Source organism: Nicotiana tomentosiformis, chromosome 2 (assembly GCF_000390325.3).
Source record: "Nicotiana tomentosiformis chromosome 2, ASM39032v3, whole genome shotgun sequence".
NCBI lineage: Eukaryota > Viridiplantae > Streptophyta > Magnoliopsida > Solanales > Solanaceae > Nicotiana > Nicotiana tomentosiformis.
The window spans coordinates 74,105,901-74,117,484 of record NC_090813.1 but is presented as its reverse complement, the minus strand read 5'-3'; positions in this window follow the sequence as shown (position 1 = coordinate 74,117,484).

Sequence of the window (11,584 nt, the reverse complement as noted above, 5' to 3'; positions counted from 1 at the left end):
CTACGCGACCGCACGTAGAATTGTGCTGCCGCAAAGTGCTCATGCGGTCCGCAAAAGTTCACCACTTAGACAAATTTATTCCTTATCAATTTCCTGCACTGCACAACCAATTCCTACAAACACTTCACAACCAGTTATTCCAAAACAATGTCTAATCTACGAAGAAAATCAAAAGAAAGAAAAATACATAGGTTGCCTCCCAAGAAGCGCCTGATTTAATGTCGCGGCACGACGCATGTTACTATCATAATTTGAAATGGATCAATGCCACAACGTGGCTATCATCAATCTTTCCAAGGTAGTGCTTCACTCGGTGCCCATTAACTCTAAAGATCTCACGATTCTTGTTTTTCAAATCTAGAGCACCGAAAGGAGTCACATGTACCACTTCGAAAGGACCACTCCACTTCGACTTGAGCTTTCCCAGAAACATCCATAACCGAGATGTGAATAGAAGAACCAAGTCACCTTTCTTAAATTCTTTATTCCAGATATACTTATCATATAAGTACTTCATCTTGTCCTTATACAAGGACAAGCTGGAATAAGCATGGAACCGGAACTCATCAAGTTCATTTAGTTGCTCTACCCGGAGATTGGCAGCTACATCCCATTCAAGGTTCAATTTCTTCAGCGCCCACATGGCCTTGTGCTCTAATTCAACCAGAAGATGACATGCTTTCCCAAATACCAACTGGTACGGAGACATACCAATTGGAGTCTTATAAGCTGTTCTATAGGCCCTTAAAGCATCGTCAAGTTTCCTTGACCAATCAGTCCGGTTTGCATTGACAGTCTTGGATAGAATGCTCTTGATCTCCCTGTTGGAGACTTCAACCTGTCCACTTGCCTGGGGATGATAGGTGGTTGACACCTTATGATTGACACCATACTTAGAAAGTAAAGTGTCAAAGGATTTGTTGCAAAAATAAGAACCCACATCACTAATGATAGCCCTTGGGGTGTCGAACCTTGTAAAGATATTTTTCATTAAGAAAGCCACCACACTCCGTGCCTCATTGTTGGGCAAATCCAAAGCTTCAACCCATTTGGAAACATAATCCACAGCAACAAGAATATAAGTGTTCCCACATGAACTCACAAATGGTCCCATAAAGTTGATGTCCCACACGTCAAAATTATCAATCTCAAGGATGGTGGTGAGAGGCATTTCATTCTTCTTGGAAATTACACTGGCTATTTGGCACTCATCACAACGCCTAACAAGCTCGCTAGCGTCTTTGTACAAGGTAGGCCAATAGAATCCACAACTTAGGACCTTTGTAGCAATTCTCGCCCCACCATGGTGACCACCATAGGGCGAGGAATGGAAAGCTTCAAGAATACTCAATTGCTCTTCTTCCGAAACACATCTCCGGATAACACCATCATTGCAAATTTTGAAAAGATATGGCTCATCCCAATAATAATCCAAGCAGTCCCGTTTGAGATTCTTCCTTTGGTTAGAAGAGAGCTCATTCAGGACAATGCCGGTCACAAGAAAGTTAGCCACATCAGCTAACCAAGGTATCCCAGTCAAAGGCACGGAAAGGAGTTGTTCATCCAGAAATGAATCATTAATCTCGAGGCCATCATGGGGCCTCCCCTCCTCTTCTAAGCGGGACAAGTGGTCTGCCACTTGATTCTCACTCCCTTTTCGGTCTATGATTTCAAGGCCAAACTCTTGTAGAAGAAGAACCCATCTCATCAACCTAGCCTTAGAGTCCTTTTTACTCATCAAATAATGAAGTGACGCGTGATCGGTGTGCACAATCACTTTGGTACCCATGAGGTACGGGCAAAACTTTTCCATGGCGAAGACAATGGCTAATAGCTCTTTCTCGGTCACTGTATAGTTGACTTGGGCGTCGTTTATTGTTTTGCTTACATAATAGACCGGATAAAATATCTTGTTGATTCTTTTCCCCAATACCGCTCCTACCGCAACATCGCTAGCATCGCATATGAGCTCAAATGGTAAGCTCCAATTGGGTGCGGTAATGATGGGAGTGGTAGTCAACCTATACTTGAGTAGCTCAAAAGCTTTCATGCAATCATCATTGAACACAAACTTGGTATCTTTTTCCAACAACTTGCACAAGGGGTTCACCACTTTTGAGAAATCCTTGATGAACCTACGGTAAAACCCCGTGTGACCAAGAAAGCTCCTCACTCCCTTGACGGAAGTCGGAGGAGGGAGTTTTGATATCACTTAAATTTTTTCTTTGTCCACTTCAATACCATTCTTGGAGATCTTATGGCCGAGGACAATGCCCTCCTCGATCATAAAGTGGCACTTCTCCCAATTAAGCACTAAGTTGGTCTCTTTACATCGGGCCAACACTTTATCAAGATTATCCAAGCATTCTTCAAAGGAGTCCCCCACAACACTGAAATCATCCATGAACACCTCGAGGAAGTCCTCCACCATATCCGTAAATATTGCCATCATACACCGCTGAAAAGTAGCCGGTGCATTACACAAACCAAACGGCATCCTTGAGAACGTAAATGTGACATATGGACAAGTGAAGGCGGTTTTCTCTTGGTCTTTAGGTGCAATGAGAATCTGGTTATATCCGGAATACCCATCCAAAAAGCAATAATAAGCACGTCCGGCAAGTCTATCCAACATTTGGTCAAGAAATGGCAATGGAAAATGATCTTTCCGGGTCACTTTGTCCAGCTTCCTATAATCCATGCATACCTTCCAACCGGTGAAAGTTCTTGTGGGGATCAATTCATTTCTATCATTTGTGATCACAGTCATGCCCCCCTTTTTTGGGACATATTGTACTGGCGAAGTCCATGAACTATCAGAAATGGGGTACACAACCCCTACATCTAGCCACTTGATGATTTCTTGCTCGACTACCTCTTTCATGGCCTCGTTCAACCTCCTTTGATGTTCCATGGAGGGTTTGGCATATTCCTCCAATATGATTTTGTGCATGCAAAAGGCGGGGCTTATACCCCGAATATCCGCCAATGTCCAACCTATTGCCTTCTTCCTTTTTTGAAGTACCGCAAGGGTGGAATCTATATGCACGTTAGTTAAGCACGAAGAAAAAATAACAGGTAATGTGGAACAAGGGCCTAAGAACTCATACCTGAGGTGTGAAGGCAAGGGCTTCAACTCCAATGTGGGTGGCTCCTCGATTGATGGCTTTGTTGGTGGAGTCTTTCGGTTCTCAAGGTCCAAGAAAAGTTTTCGGGGTCCATATGTATAGGAACCCATTCCTTGCAAATCATTTGCACATTCTACCAAGCCTTTCTTCTCATCCTCATCATGATTCAACAACACAGCTTCCAAAGGGTCTTCCACATTAATCATATCATTTGTGTCATCAACAATCACCTCAGTCACAAGATCCACAAATGAACATACTTCTTTTCTATTAGGCTGCCTTATTGACTTGCATGCGTGGAACACAACGTTTTCATCGCCCACCCGGAAGGTGAGCTCCCCAGCTTCTACATCAACTAAGGCCTTCCCTGTAGCTAGGAAAGGTCTCCCCAATATGACTGGCACCTCATAGTTAACCTCACAGTCGAGTATCACAAAATCTGCGGGAAGTATGAACTTGTCGACCCGAACTAGCACATCATCAATTATCCCCAATGGCCTCTTCATTGTTCGGTCCGCCATTTGCAACCTCATGGAAATAGGTCTTGGTTTCCCAACCCCCAATGTCTTGAACACAGAATATGGCATCAAATTAATGCTCGCTCCCAAATCACACAAGGCTTTGGCGAAATCGGCACCACCAATAGTGCATGGAATTGTAATGGCACATGGATCTTTTAGATTTGGAGCCATGAAATGCACAATGGCACTCACTTGATGTGTCATTTTGATCGTCTCACAGTTCATTGACCTCTTCTTTGTTACCAAGTCCTTCATGAACTTGGCATAGCCCGACATTTGTTCTAGAGCTTCAACAAAAGGCACATTTATGGACAAACTTTTCATCATATCAATGAATTTATTGAATTGGTTCTCGTTGTTTTGCTTTGCGAGCCTTTGAGGATATGGTGGAGGAGGCCTTGGCAAAGGAGCCTTGGCTTTGGGCACTACCGGATCCGGTATGTCTATCACGTATTCCCTAGATGGGTTCATATCATCTTGTGTCTCCTCCACGTTTTCATCAATGTCTATCCTCACTTCATCGTTCACATTCTCATAATTTCTTAGCTCATCCTCTTCTTGCACAACCATATTACCATTCACGATCTTTCTTGGATTGGAGGTACTAGCAACTCCACCTCTACCACTTCTTGTAGTCACCGCCATAGCATGGCCTGTATTATTTCCACCCTTCGGGTTTACTACCGTATCACTTGGTAGTGCCCCCTTAGGGCGAGTATTCAAGGCTTGAGAAATTTGACCTATTTGGACTTCCAAGTTGCGGATAGAAGTGTTGTGGGAGGCTATTTGGGCATCAGAGTCGGCGTTTCTTTCCATCATTTGCTTGAACATACTTTCTATTCGTCCCATCTTATTGTTGGAAGAACTTTGCCCTAGTGACGGATATGGAGACGGGTTGTTGGGTTGTTGATACATCGGGGGCCTTTGAAAGCTCGACCCCCGGTTCCCTTGATTATTATTGTTCCAACCCCCTTGGTTTCCATTGCTTCCCCAATTACTATTATTGTTGCCACCCCAATTGCCTTGGTTATTTCCTTGATTCCCCCAATTTTGATTATTGTTCCCCCAATTGTTCGGATTATTGTTATTGCCACTATTCCAATTCCCTTGGCCTTGGTTGCCCCAATTTTGATTGTTTCCCTGTGATCTCCACTGTTGTTGATTTGGAGCATTGCTCCGTTGACCTTGGTAATTGTTCACATATTGAACCACTTCACTTTGATCATCATAAGAGTCATTTTGGTTGTATCCACTACCACTTTGCTCAAATTGATCCTGATTGTGTTGAACTTGTTGACCTCTTTGTCTCTTTTTGTTAACCATTACATTCACTCCTTCTATGGCATTTACTTGCTTTGCCCCCTGAACCTGCTGAAGCTGTGCCTTGGCTAACTGATTCATGGTAGCTGTCAACTCTGCTATGGCTTGTCTGTGATCATGAAGTTCCTTGTGAAGGTGGATAATATTAGGGTCACCCTGAGGAACGTTGGCCCGACTTTGCCAAGGTGAAGAGGTGTACGCCATCTCATCTAATATTTCACATGCTTCTGAATATGGCGTGTTCATGAAGTTACCCACTGCGAGCTGATTCACCACACACTGGTTAGTTGTGTTGATACCCCTATAAAAGGTTTTCTGGATCATTGCTTCAGTCATATTGTTGTCGTGGCATTCTTTGACCATTGTCCGGTACCGTTCCCAAATCTCATGTAACAGTTCATTTGGCTCTTGTTTAAAAGCAAGGATTTCATCTCTCAATGTTGCCATATGTCCCGGAGAAAAGAACTTTGCTATGAACTTCTCGGCCAACTCATCCCAAGTGGTGATGGAATGGTTGGGTAGCCTCTCAAGCCAATCCAAAGCCTTCCCTCTAAGTAAGAAAGGGAAAATCCTTAACCTCAAAGCGTTCTCAGATACATTCGTCTGCTTGCTCCCCCAGCATGTGTCTACAAAACCTTTGAGATACTTATATGCATTCTGATGTGGAGCTCCGGTGAAGAAACCCCTTTGTTCTAATAAAGTAAGCATGACATTGGTCATTTGAAAATTGCCCGCCCGAATCCAGGGCGGGACAATTGCACTTGCGTAGCCTTCATTGGGCAACACCCGGTGTGTTGCCCTTGGAGGAGGTGGGGGAGGGTTTGGAACGTTGTTATGAGGCGGGCGGCCTCTTCTTTGTACTTGAGGTTCAAGATGAACCTCATCCACTTCATTTTCATATACCTCCTCCCCCTGAGGAATATGCCCGAGGGCCTCGTTAAGAGCCATTTGGTACCTAAAAGAAATTGACACACAAAAATTAGAAAAACGGAAGGAAAGAAAAACAAAACACACAAATAGTTAGATATATAGCTAAGACCCTCTAACTTCCCAGGCAACGGCGCCAAAAATTGATCGGGTCCAACCCTGCACTACTATTGAGTAGCGAGGATGATCGATGCAGTTTTACCCAACAAGGTCGGGATCGAATCCACAGGGAGTTAATTGATTTGGAATTAGGTTTATATCTAAGTCTAGATGTGTGTTTTGTTCCTAATTACGCTTCCACACATTTTGGTTTTGATTCTACTTCTAATTCTATTCTATTGTATGCTATGATTAAATCTAAGTACAATATTTTTGATGTTGGTTTTCAAGTATTTAAAAAGGACTGGGGTAGTGACTTCCGCCTAGGTGGATATCTAACGGGTAGCAAGAATCTAGGGCAAGCTTAATTAATTTGGGGTCGTAATATAACTATCACACCCAAGTACTCACTCTATACCTCTCGATAGTTTGAGTGATTTTGCCCAATTTGGCTTTCTCAGGTCCAAATGGGTATTCATGCAAGTCACGTGATATTAGCTCAAGTCGGGTATTACTATCTCTAGGTTTAACCCTTTAATTGGGACTATCAATTTCTTGAGTTCACCCCAATTCCTTGTTAGCCTAGTTTTCCTACACTTAGTCCCTCTTTCTCAAGAAGAGACTAAATCATAAAGGCATGAATCAGTGTTTGCAACCACTAATTCTAGCAAGAACTAGGCTAAATATCACTAACTCATAAACATTCAAGCCCTAAAATTCAGTACCCATTAAATACCCACACTAGGGTTGGGTCACAACCCTAGCTATGGGTCTAGCTACTTATAGAAATAACAGAAATCAAAGATGAAAAGAAGATAAAATTCATAATACTAGATTAAAAGATGAAAATCTAATGTTATAAGGTTAATCTAATACAAAATTGCCCAAAAGGGAAGTTCCAGCCGTCTCACGTGCTCAGCAAATACACAACATAACCTAAAAATGACAAAAAGTTCTATTTATACTAAGCTGAAATTTCCGGACATAAATACCCCTGCGGAGGTTACGCGGCCGCATAATTTTGACCGTGACCGCACTCTTGCTTTAGCGGCCGCGTATTTCTGATCGCGGTCCGCGTTCTTCACTTCTGGATCTAGGTTGAGCATGGTTTCATGGACTGCATAATTTCCATCGCGGTCGCGTAGGAGTCTTCCGTGGCCGTGTAATCTTGACGTGGACCGCACTTCTTGTTTTTGCTTAAAATGTAAGCTCTCTGAACCTCAGCAACTGCGTTCCGCGTAATTCCAATCGTGGCCGCGCAGGACTTTCACGGCCGCACCTTTCTAACGCGGTCCGCGTTCATGTTTTAGCCCAAAATTCCATCTCTCTGAATATTCCTTTCGCAGATCTCGAAATAGTGCTCGCGACCGCGTTGTAGCTTTCGCGGCCGCACAATATTTGTGTGGTCCGCGTTTCACATCTTTTGGCCCAGTCTTGTTTTTTGTTCAAGTTTTGACTCCTTTATGAGTTAAATATGACTCCTTTGGATCATTTTGAACAATCCCTGCTAGCAAGCATATTACATTAGTTTTCAGGAATACCTTCACGTATTTTTGGCCCTAAACACAAGTAAAAGAGAGCAAATAATAGGTTAAAATCCCTACTTATCAGCGATGAGTTGAGGAGGTGGACTACGTTCTTGTCTTCGGTTGCGATGCTTTTGGTGGCTGCGACCAGTTTAGCAAGTCCGTCTCCCTCAACATTCTATACTCGGGGAATTTGGTCGAGTTGGCATTCGTCAAACTCGAGAAGCAGATTGCAGATTTCAGTCTGATATTTTTGCAATCTTTGTTCTTTGATTTGGTAAGTCCATGTGACTTGGTTGACTACGAGTTGGGAATCACAGCATAGTTTTAACCGCCTTGCCCTGTACTTTAGTGCCAGTCCCAAACTTGTGATTATGGCCTCGTTGTCAGTCATATCAGGGCACCTTATGGACTGGCGAATCACTTTGCCTGTTGGGACTTCGAGTATGAGTCCCAGTTCGGTCCTAGACACATTGGATGTGCCATCGGTGTATAGGACCCAGAGGTCTCGTGTTTGTGGGGAAGTTTGAGAGGTTTCTCTCTCAACTTCGGGCATTACTTTTGCGCTGAAGTCGGTGACGAAGTCAGCGAGCACTTGTGACTTATTGTTGTTCATGGCTGGTACGTGATATCGTGCTCTCTCAGCTTGATGACCTATTTGGCCAGCCTTTGCGATATCTCGGGTTTATGCAAAATGCTTCTCAGGGGGAAGGTCATGATGACCGAGATGGGGTGGCACTGGAAATACGATCTAAGCTTTCGCAAAGCTATGACTAAGGAAGGGCCATCTTTTCGAGGTGAGGATACCTCGTCTCGGTGTCAACTAATGTTTTGCTAATATAATAGATGGGGGATTGCGTACCTTTGTTTTCTCGATCCAGGAATGCGCTCACAGCTACTTCAGATACAACGAGATACATGAGGAGACGTTCTCCAGGCTCTGGTTTTGTAAGTAGTGGTGGCGGCGACAAGTATGCTTTTAATTCCTTCAGAGCTTGGACGCACTCTGAAGTCCATTGGAGGTAGTTATCCTTCTTGTGTATGGCAAAGCATTTGTGACATCTATCTGATGATCGTGAAATGAACCTTGATAGGGCGACGATCCAGCCAGTCAACCTTTGAACTTGCTTTTTAGTGGTCAAGTGTTTCGGTATCCCCTCGATGGCTTTGATTTGGTCAGGATTGACTTTGATCCCCCTCTGTGATACCAGGAAACCTAGAAACTTTCCTGAGGCCACGCTAAAGGCACACTTTTCGGGGTTCAGCTTCATTCCGTATCGCCTGAGTATGTCAAAAGTTTCTCTCAGATGGTCGATGTGATCTTCTTTCCTTTTGGACTTGACCAGCATGTCGTCTATATAGACTTCCATCGTCTTACCGAGTTGGTCCTTGAACATCCTCGTCACCAACCTTTGGTAACTCGCCCCCGCGTTCTTTAACCCGAAGGGCATGATCCTGTAGCAGTACTTCCATTGATGGGTGATGAAAGTGGTTTTTTCCTGATCCTCTTCTTCCATGAGGATTTGATTATAACCTGAATAAGCATCCAAGAAGCTCAGTAGTTCGTGCCCAGTTGTTGCCTCGATGAGTTGGTCGATGTGGGGTAATGGGAATGGATCCTTTTGGCATGCTTTGTTTAAATCTGTGAAATCCACGCACATGCGCCATTTCCCATTCTTCTTAACCATGACCACGTTGGCGACCCACTAGGGATACTTCGACTCCCTGATGGAGCCATTCTCCAACAGTTTTTAAACCTCTTCGCGTACCGCGTCATTGACCGTAGAGTTAAACTTACGTTTGACCTGTCTCACTGGGGGTGGAATGGGTCGACGTTCAGCTTGTGCGTGGAGATTTACTTTGGGATACCCGATATATCTACATGGATGAAACCAAACAAATCTACGTTAGTAGTTAAGAATTGGCGGAATTTACCTGGTTCCTGAAGTTTGCAGCCGATGTAAGCTTTCTTGTTGTGGTCATTGAGGTCTAATTGAACGGGGTCGAGGTCTTCTACAGTTGATCCTTCAGCTTCGACCATATCAAGGTCTCTGATGACGTCCTCGCTATCGTCACATATCAACCTCGACTGTGTTGATTGATATGCCTCTTTTTCTTTGTCCTTCATTTGTTGAGTGCTTGTGCTATCTAGGGTGATGCGGTAGCATTCTCGGGATGTGCGTTGTTCTCCTCGTATGCTGAATATTACCCATGGAGTCGGGAACTTGATGACCTAATATAAGCTGGAAGGGATGACCCTCATGGTGTGTATCCATGGTTGCCCTATTATGGCGTTGTATACTGTGTCTTGGTCCATGATGTGGAATGTGGTTTCTAGAGTGATGCCACCGGCCAGAATAGGGAGTGTGATTTCACCAGATGTTCGCTCGATTGCATTGTTAAAACCAATTAGCATGATGCAATATGACACTATCTTATCTTCGAGTTTTATTTGTGCAAATACTCGAGGATGGATAATGCACGCCCCGCTCCTATCGTCTACCATAATCCATCTCACATCGATATCAGAAATTCGTAAAGTAATAAAAAAGGCATCATAGTGAGGGAAAGCCAAACCTTTGGTATCCGACTTACCGAAGATGATGCTCTCTTCGGGTTCGTCATACCGTTCGCGGGTGATTGACCGTTTGAGATTGTGGGTAGTGGTGAACTTCATGTTGTTGATGGAAGCATCGTCGCTGCCACCGATGATCATGTGAATGGTGCGAGTTGGTGAGGGCGGTTTTGGCGGTCCTTGATGTTGTTCATGTCCTCTGGCAATGTTGGTCCTTCCCCGGTCGCTCAACAACTCTTTGAGGTGTCCTTGTTGTAATATATTTATGATCTCCTGCCTAAGGGCGATGCAATCTTCGGTTTTGTGCCCTCGTTCTTGGTGGAACTCGCAGAGGGCGTCTGACTTTCTAGTACTCGTATTTGACCTCATATTTTGTGGCCATTTCACCTTTGGTTCGATGTTTTCCAGGGCATAGACTATCTCTATAGGCGACACATAAAAGTTGTGAGCGAATAATAAAGGGAGCATACCCCTTTCATCCTAGTGAGTCACTGTCCTCGATCTAGGTCGGCCTTCTTCGTGGCGGGAGGAGGCAGCGGTCTCTCTGACATACGGTTGATGCCGTTACCTGTTAGGTCGCGGAGCTACGCGGTCTCTTCTAGTGTTATTTCTTCGATCTTTTCTAGGTTCGGCCTGTACCGAGGTCAGTCGATGAGTTGGTCCATTGAGGCCGTCCTCATATTCTCGGACCTCGGCACAATATGCGTTGTGTATTTCATCCCAAGTGGTTGTGGGGGGGTACTTCATCAGTCGACTTAACATCTTTCTAGTCGCCCTCGAACCATCCCTACTCAGCCCGTTCTGGAAGGCTGCTACCGCCATCCCTTCTGACACGTTCGGCAAGGTCATCCTTACTCGGTTGAACCGGGCGAAGAAGTTCCTCAATCCCTCTCCCAGAAAATATTTTAAAGCAAATATGTCTTTTACTCTCGCCTCGGTCTTCTTGTCCCCAGCATGGGACGTTACGAACTTGCCGGCAGGTAGTTGGGAAGACCATGTTAACGCTCCTCCTGTGAGGGTTTCACCGAATTATTTCAACAAAATGGACGTAGTGAGTCACATGATCTTCAGGGTCGGTCGTGCCATCATATATCCTGAAGCAGGGCGGTATATTAAAGGTTTTTGGTATGGCATGTGGGGCGGCATCATCACTATAATGCTGCTCGACGAATCGGCCGGCATCTCTCTTCGGCAAAGGCTTAGGGGCGCCCAGTATCTTATCGACCCTTTCTTGGTGTTTTCTCATTTGGTCCCGGAGTGCTCTGTTCTCATTCTCCATTTTCTCTATTCTTTTTAGAATGGCTGCGAGAGTGTCGTCGCCTGCATGCATAATTAACGACATTGTGAGTAATACATGTCGTTGGAGGAGGAGGCAGTTGGTTGTGCTGCTCATCTGCTGGTTGTATAACGCAAGTTCTTGCATTTTCTGTACCCGTGTCCCGAGCGGGCTTATGGAGGACGCTGGTTAATGTGTCAGTTAACCATGTC